The sequence below is a fragment of the Gopherus evgoodei genome, chromosome 24 (genome assembly GCF_007399415.2).
Source record: "Gopherus evgoodei ecotype Sinaloan lineage chromosome 24, rGopEvg1_v1.p, whole genome shotgun sequence".
In the NCBI taxonomy this organism is placed as follows: domain Eukaryota; kingdom Metazoa; phylum Chordata; order Testudines; family Testudinidae; genus Gopherus; species Gopherus evgoodei.
Window position 1 is genome coordinate 3,804,520 of NC_044345.1, and position 7,931 is coordinate 3,812,450.

Consider the following 7,931-nt stretch of genomic DNA (forward strand, 5'->3'; position numbering starts at 1 on the left):
AGAATATGCAACCCGCTTCTCAGCCTGCACCCAACCCGGCCAATTCTATCGACACAACACCACAAACCCCTTCCGCATTATACACACAACGCTGCAAAGATCTCACAGCCACCCCTTCCGCATCATGCACACCACACTCCAACACACAGTACTACAATCCTGTCTATGTGCAAACCCCTTCCTGGCACACACACCCCTACCACTGTACAGCACACACCCCAGCAGCGCTACACAACACACACACTTACACAGCTGCTGGAACTAGGGGGGCAGGGGGGAGCTGCCACCCCCCTGGCTGGAGGCGGTTTCCATCCTAGGCAGGGTTTGCAGTTCGTGTCCATGGCTCATAGCACCTACACACACACACACACAGTTATGCAACACGGGCTACGGTTGCAACCGACCCACACACACCCCCGCCCCTTTGCGCGCCCGGGGCTGGGTCGGACGGACACACAGACATTTGCAGGACCCCCATCCTGGCTGCTCCAAAGCCAGGACCCCCTCCCCTGTCCCACCAGGCCCTGGGCCCCCACTCACCTGTCCGGGGCAGGATCCCGCTGGGGCCCCCTTAAAGCCATGCCGTGACCCGGCAGGGAGCCTGGAGAAAGTGCTCGCCACGCAGCGAAGCGCAAAACTCCTGCAAGGGGGTGGGGGTGTTGGCTGCCTGCCCCCTCTCGCCCCGGCTCCCAGTGCACCTGCAGCCCGAGGCTGCCGCTCACCTAACGCCTGGGGGCGGGTGGGGGGGGAAGTCCCAAAGAGGGAGGTGGAGCCGCAGCGAGGGATCCTCTGAAAATTGTCACTCCCAGGCTGGAGCGTGAAAATCCTGTCCGGGGAAGGGGGTCCTGGCTGGCTAGCCCTCTCGGCACAAGGACAGGACCCCTCCCCCCCGGCCTGAGCCCGAGGGACCCTCCACACACACACACACAAACTTCTGGGGGAGCTCACACCCCGGCCAGCCACTGGGAGTGTAAGTTTTTAATATAGGATCAATGAGGCAGCTGATCTGCCCAGAACGGCTGGGCTGGAGGGAAGGGCTGGTGCTGGGCAGGTTCCAGTCCTAGTGCAATAGAAACCAGAGACACCTCCCTCCCCCTCGCCACGGCAGCCCTGCTGTGCTTGGGGCTGTACAGACAGATGAGGTGATGCACTCCTGGCCCCCCAAGAGCTTCCAGGTGAGACAGACAGAGAACACATGGGAGGGGTGAATTCAGGGGAAGGGACAGGCCCAAGGTCAGGTCACTCCATCTCTCCTGAGGGTCACGGAGGGGAGGGGGCCTAGCCACTAGTCCCCATTGCCTCTCCCCTAGAGCATCCTAGGGCCAGAAGCAGGAATGACTCTCAGATCCTCCCCACCCGCACTTCCAAGCACGGCGCACCCAAGGAGGGCTCAGCCTGGAAGCTACTTGTCTGTTCTGTGTTTGTACTGCACCTAGCACCAGTTGGGGGGAGGGGAGAGTGAAGTTAGGGTTAAATCTGGGCGGAGAGGTGCTGGACTGGGGCAGGAAGAGCCCTTAAGATTCTTCCCCCCTCCCCAAGCTACAAAGCAGACCCCTCTCCTAGGACCACTGCAGAGCCGGTGACAGTCTCCGATCCTCTGCCCTCTCCAGGAACTGGTCCCAACAGGGCAGGGAGCCCCAATGCTGGATCATGGCCCAGCTATTCAACCAATGGGGGGGAGACAAAAAGAGCAGGAGACCCCAAAACTCCTCTCTGGACCCCAATCTGCTCCTCCTACACAACATGACCCCACCACTCCAACTCTCCTTCTCAACAACATCCCTCACACTCCTGGGATCAACCCTTCACAAGGCATCGAGACAAACACAGGTGCTTTGGGATCCATGGGGCAGCCGTCTGGCCTCCTGGCTGCCAGCCCCCTATGGAGAGAGGCCCTCACTTTGCGGGGGGGAGGGGTGGACAAGAGGCAGGAGCGCTGCATTGATCAGGATCCTGTCCAAAGCTGCTGGGGAGTGGGGAGCCCCTTGGGATAGGAGAAAGGCTGGGGCAGATGAAGGGAGAGGGAACTCGGGTCAGGGACAGAGTAGGTCCTGCAGGGAGAGCTGAGTTCGAGGGGCAGGATGCTTAGGCTGAGGTCTATGTTACGCATGGGGCATTTGGACACCAATTTAGGGCCCTCTCTCAGAGGCAGGGGTGAGACGCAGGCCAGGCCCGGGAGCCTTGGCTTTCTCTACACACCTCCCAGCACAGCTCCCCCCGCCCAGGCCTCCTTGCTCACTTCCCCTTCCGAGGGCTGGAGGCCACCGGCAGGACTTCTGTATTCTCTAGTACCCAGTTCCTGCTCCCCCTTCCCCTGCCTGGCTCTCTCGCTGGGGTGGTGAGGCGGGGCTGCAAGGCCGGCTTGAGGTTAGATTAGTGCAATTTGGAGTAACCCTAATGCAGCCAGCTCTGGTTTCTCCACTGCCTGTAATACCCCCTCCGGCATTCACACCCCCTACTGACCCAGCCAGGAATTGCAGCAGGTTGTTAGTGTGGACTGCCCTGTTCTGCACCGAGCAACACACATTCAGTCTAGGGTGCTTATCTGAGAGTCAGGGGAACAAGGCAAGAAAGAACCAATATCAAGTTACTACGAAAGGCTCCGAGAGACTAGAGCGGCTGGCTCCATCTCACCACCCCGACAACCATTTCTGATGCTTGGTCAGAGCCCGGTGAACCAACAAGTCTTCAGTTCAGTGGCCAATTCGGAAAAGCCTGGTTTTCAACCACCCAAAACAAGTATTTTTTTAGTTTAGAGGAGGGTTTTTTTAAAAAAAAAATAGGTTTAATGTTTTTTTAAATCAGGTGAAGGTAAATTTCTGACTCAACATGATCCCGTTTCGACGTTTCTCATTTCCCACCCCACCCCAGCCGAAACTATTTACCACGTTTGGCCCAACTTTCCCCCGGCTCTGTTCTTGGTTCCTCCCGAGCTCCGAAAGAAAAGAGGAAAGATTTCACATACAAAAGGAAAATAGAGAATGATTTTTTTTAAAGTGTATCCTTCGCCTGCCATTCTGCTGGGTCTGGCTCTTGTCTGCACGAGGCAGCATGAGCTAGAGCAGGGGTCCTCAAACGGAGGGTTGGGACCCTTCAGGGGGTCATGAGGTTATAATGTGGGGGGTTGCGAGGTGTCAGCCTCCACCACAAATCCTGCTTTGCCTCCAGCCTTTATAATGATGTTAAATATTTTTAAAAGTGTTTTTCATGGTGGGGGAGGGAGTTGCACTCAGAGGCTTGCTGTGTGAAAGGGGTCACCGGTACGAAAGTTTGAGAACCACTGAGCTAGTGGGTAGAGCAGAGGATTCCTGGGTTCTGTCCCCGGTCCAACCCCTGATTTGCTGTACGACCCTGGGCCAGAACGATTGTTTCTATTCCGGAAGCACCTAGAGGACTCTGTCCCCTAGGCCACGCTGCTAAACACTCCTGCCCTGCTGAGCACACACAAGGCCCTGGGTAAGCAGCAAGTTCAAGGTAGTTCAGCTGCCTGTTCAAGGGTGGGGTCTTCCCTCAACAGGAAAAAAACAATGCCTGGCTGATTGCCAGCAGAATTCCCCTGGCATGGAGCTGAGCAAAAGCCCCGAGATCCTGGGTAGCACACGACCCTTGTCGGGAGGCGCCAAACCGCTAAATGCTAAGAACGTAGCCCTGGCCTTTCCTCCAGACAGGGCTTGTGGTGCAGGCAGGATTGATGGCCAGTTTTATCTCAAGTGAAAAGGACACAGTGGCCCGGATCCACAACTGGTGCAAATCAGCATCGCTCTACTGACATCAAAGGGCCCAATTCTCATCCGTGCGTTGATTTGTCAGCTGGCGGCATGAATTCCAGCGATACTTACTTCAGGACCACGTTGCTCTGCCAGAGAGGGGCAAAGGGGTCCCAGTGCAAACCAGAATCAGGGCTTGAGGAGCTGCGTTGTTTGCACTAGCTGAGGATCTGGCCCCATGACTCAAGAAGAGGAAGGAGAGATGAAAAGGGGAATCTGTGGGTGCAGGGAGGGGAAACATGCCAGAAACACGGGGGGTAGGGGGAACAGGTCTCTGATAAAGGACTAGGTGCTAGAGGCTTCAGCAGCAGGAGCTGAAATGCTGCATTGCCCTGGGACTCTCGCAGGGCTTCCCAAATACTAACCAAGTCCTTTTGGGGTCCATCAGGTTTAGCCTCATTTTTCCAGATGGGGGAAACCGAGGCACAGAGCAGGGAAGGGACTTGCCGAAGGTTGCCCAGTGGAACAGTGGCAGAGCTGGGACCAGACCACAGGTCGCCTGACTCCCAGCCTGGCCCCTGCAGCCCCTGGGCCATGTTCCTCCATTCTCTGATCAGCTGCATCCCCCAGCCCAGGCTCCCAGCCCCTGTGCAGAGCGGAACAAAAGACCAAAGAGAAGACGCTCATTCTGCCACAGGGATTTCACTACCAGCCCTGTTGCAGCAGGTGGGCTTAGCAGGAGCATCCAGATATGACAGAATGAGAAGAGCTTTGATCCTAGGACCTGATTCTCCCAAAGCAGGGGGTGCAGGAATGTGGGGGCGCAGGATGGCCAGGAGAAGCCTGGAATAGCAGCTGGGAGTCAGGACCGAGGGGCATTGACAGAGCAGTGGAGGGGAGCCCAGGGTGGGATAGCAGGAGGCTGTGGATCGGCATTGAGGGGCATTAGAGGAGCTGCTGGGAACATCCAGATTTTCCAAAACTGTTCCTTTAAGCCTGAATACAATGGACAGTCCCTTGATTGAGGGGGTGGGGAGGTGGCTCTAGGCTATATTTACTGACATGAAAATATGTTGCAGTTGCTAAATTCCAGACATTGTTTGTGCTTTAGTGGGATGAAACTTTGATGGGAAGATCTTGGCAACAGTGCGCCAGGCTGCTGAGCCCTCTGCCAGGGGATACAGATAATATACTCCAGTTATCTGACTCTGGGCTAGGAGCTGTTAGAGGCCATGCGGCACTGCCCAGTTCCCTGACTGGCCCCTGACTGGTGTTGGTGTCCTGCCCAGAAGGGAGACAACATGGCTAGGCAATAGATCAGAACCCAGGCATCCTGCTTCCTAAACTCAACTGTGGGAGGAGAGGTGTGTTCTCCAATGGTTAGAGCAGGGGACTGGCAGACTTCTGGGTTATAGTCACAGCTCAGGGAGGGGAGCAGAGCTGGACTGGGAGTCAGGATATCTGGGTTCTACTCCTGGCTCCGTTTGACCCTGGCCAAGTCACTTGCCCTCTCTGGCCTCAGTTTCCCCTATATAAAAGGGGGTTAATGACACTCCCGGGGGGTTCAGAGCGTGAATGGGGCCTCAGAGACCATAGCCAAAGAAAACCTGCATCACTTGAATGTGAACTTTCAGCAGGCTTGTTTCTGAGGCAGGAGAGGGATCTTTGAACATAAAACCAAAGGGGTTTCACCCTCCTCTCCCTCCTTGAAACCAGATCACCAAATATGGCACAGCCCTGCTGCCTTTACTAATAAATATCTACCCTCATTCGTCTCAGCCTCTGCTCTGTCCCTGCACCTCCAGCCTGCTCTCGAGCGGAGCATGAATTAAATGACAGAGCTAGGGGAGTGTTACTGTCCCCAGTCTAACCTTAGGGAAACTGAGGAACGAGACGGTCAGGGACGCAACCCCATGCTCTGGGTGGCCCTAAGCCTCTGACTGTCAGAAGCTGGGACTGGACAACAGGAGATGGATCATTCGCTAATTGTCCTGTTCCATTAATTCCCTCTGAAGCATCTGGCACTGTTGGAAGACAGGACACTGGACTATATGGACCTTTGTTCCGACCAAGGCTGGCCATTCTTATGGTCCAGAGGCAAGCTCCAGATAACTGCCGTGGGTTCGTGATGCTTGCAAAAGGATGGGGGAAGGAGGGAGGGAGCTGGCAGTTTTTTCACTGCCTGGGCTGAGAGTGTCTTGCCGATGGCGTGCGGTGCGGCCATTATAATCCCAAGGAATTTCATTAGGGAACCAGCCAGAAGGGAGGGGAGGTATGCGGAGTGGCTAAGAGCCTGAGTCGTACCCTCGGTTAAGCTTGAAATAGTTCAGCTGTTCCCCAGGATCAAAAAATACAAACAGACCTTCCAACCCGTCCAGAGCAAAGTACATTGAACAACAACATCATCCTGACCACCTACTGCTCATCGGGCACGTTTTGTCAGCAGAGACAAAAGGGATTTCCAAAGGAAGGCATGATCTTTATCCCCATTTTCCAGATGGGAAAACTGAGGAACTGAGAGGCAAAGTGACTTGCCCATGGTTATCCAGAGGGCCAGTGGCAGGGCCAAGAACAGAATCCCAGTCCTGTCCACCAAATAGGAAGCATCCAGATTTGATGCAATTTCAGAGCCAGGTCAGCTATCCGGAAGCCCACTACGTAGCTTCTTAGCTCTCATTGGAGCAGCAGGAGACTTTGAAAACATGCAGGGCCAGGTCTTCAGCCGGGCAGTCAACGTTCCTCAGCTGTGCCCTTGCTGGGATCCCCTCAAAGGGCTAACGGGGAATTAGGTCTCTGCGACCCACGAAGATCACCAGCCAGAGCCGGTCAGTTACGTGCCATGTACGTTGACACCTGGTCTGCTGGAAGACAGGCTGAGGCTGACCCATTTCACAGAAGCCACTGGACACATATTAGAGGGTTCTGTTGCTCTTTTGGCCCGAGTGTCTAGACGATATTCAGGGCCTCGCTGGGTCATTCAGAAACAAATGATACGAGGCAGGTATATTCTTTGCTGCAATCCTGTTTATTTACAAAGAGTGAGCACAAGGTCTCGTGCCCCTGAACACAGCAGGAACAAAGAGTCCCCATTTCCCTTGTTCAGTGATCCCCGCGCCTGCCTCTCCAGTGCGTTCTGTGCCCAAAGAGCTCTGCCTCTGCTCTTTCCCAGTACCACTCGCGACATTGCTTCTCTTGCTGTCTGCTGTTCACACACCCAGCTTGCCTACTATTCACCTTGCCCCAGCCTTTGCAGTCAAGGAACCCTTCAGCCCACACAATTTAGCATCTCGATCAGACCTTGCCACACATTGCCTTGGGCGGTGGCTTCTATTGTTTCCAGCTCTCACTGTGTAAAAGGGGGCTTACTTACTCCTTCCCTTTAGCCTGGAAGAAGGCTGCTTAGCTTTAACCAGCTCTGTGATTGTCTTAGATCGAAGGCCTGCTTGATGGTCATTAACATATCCTGGCATAACAGTAACAACAGCAACCTACAAGAGAAAAGGCTCCATAACCTACACAGACATCGGTTTCCAGAAGGCTTCAAATGGGATTTAAAACCAGTCAACACCCAGGGCTGGGTTGTTTTCAGCTGTGTAAAACCCACATCACTGTCAAGCCAGGGAATTGCGAATTAACTCAACAGCACTAGCAACCAAAGCTATCTGCTCCAAACAGACCCAACCAAGCAAAGCAGAAGCTCAGGAGGTTTCTGTCGCATCTGCCACTGATCCCAGTGACAGGTACCGATCTGCTCCCCGAGACAAGAATCCCCTCCTGGTAGCTGATCCAAAAATACATCAGCACTCCCGGCTGCTGCCCACAGGGGCTGTTTACTGAAATCAGCCTCCTCTCCACTAAGCAGCTGCCACAAAATAAATATTATTTGCAGCAATCAATAAAGACGAAAGGAAGCCAGCCAGGTTCCAAATATAGAATCTCACTTTCAAACGATCTTGGTGCCCAAATGAGGAGGGATGGCAGACAACAACGATCGGAGCTGTGGAGAAAGCGATAACTCAGCCCTTTGATCCAGACATTCCTCTGTCTCCCTGTCCAACTAGCAAAAAGCAGGGAAAGCAGCCCATGGATGGGCACAAACAGCTTTGCAAAATTCTGATCCATTCAGGCAAGTGAAAACATCCTTTGCTTTTTCTCTGGAGTGGGCAAATAATTTCTGTGCATGGACTGGTAAATGCTCCTGGCTCAGTCGGGGGGGGGGGAATA

General features: G+C 54.4%; 1 protein-coding gene across 12 annotated transcripts in view; it reads right to left on the reverse strand.

The window, feature by feature from the left end:
* The window catches only part of LOC115639271 (death-associated protein kinase 2-like), a 31,741-nt gene that overhangs the window by 22,718 nt on the left and 1,092 nt on the right, over positions 1-7,931 (reverse strand). For 7 of the 12 annotated variants that reach the window (XM_030541774.1, XM_030541769.1, XM_030541772.1 and 4 more), the window contains exon 1: positions 541-734. The exons of the other annotated variants lie outside the window; for them this stretch is intronic. The gene's annotated coding sequence lies outside the window, so the exon portion shown is untranslated. Of the gene's footprint in view, positions 1-540; positions 735-7,931 lie in introns of those variants that run through there. 12 annotated transcript variants of the gene reach the window in all.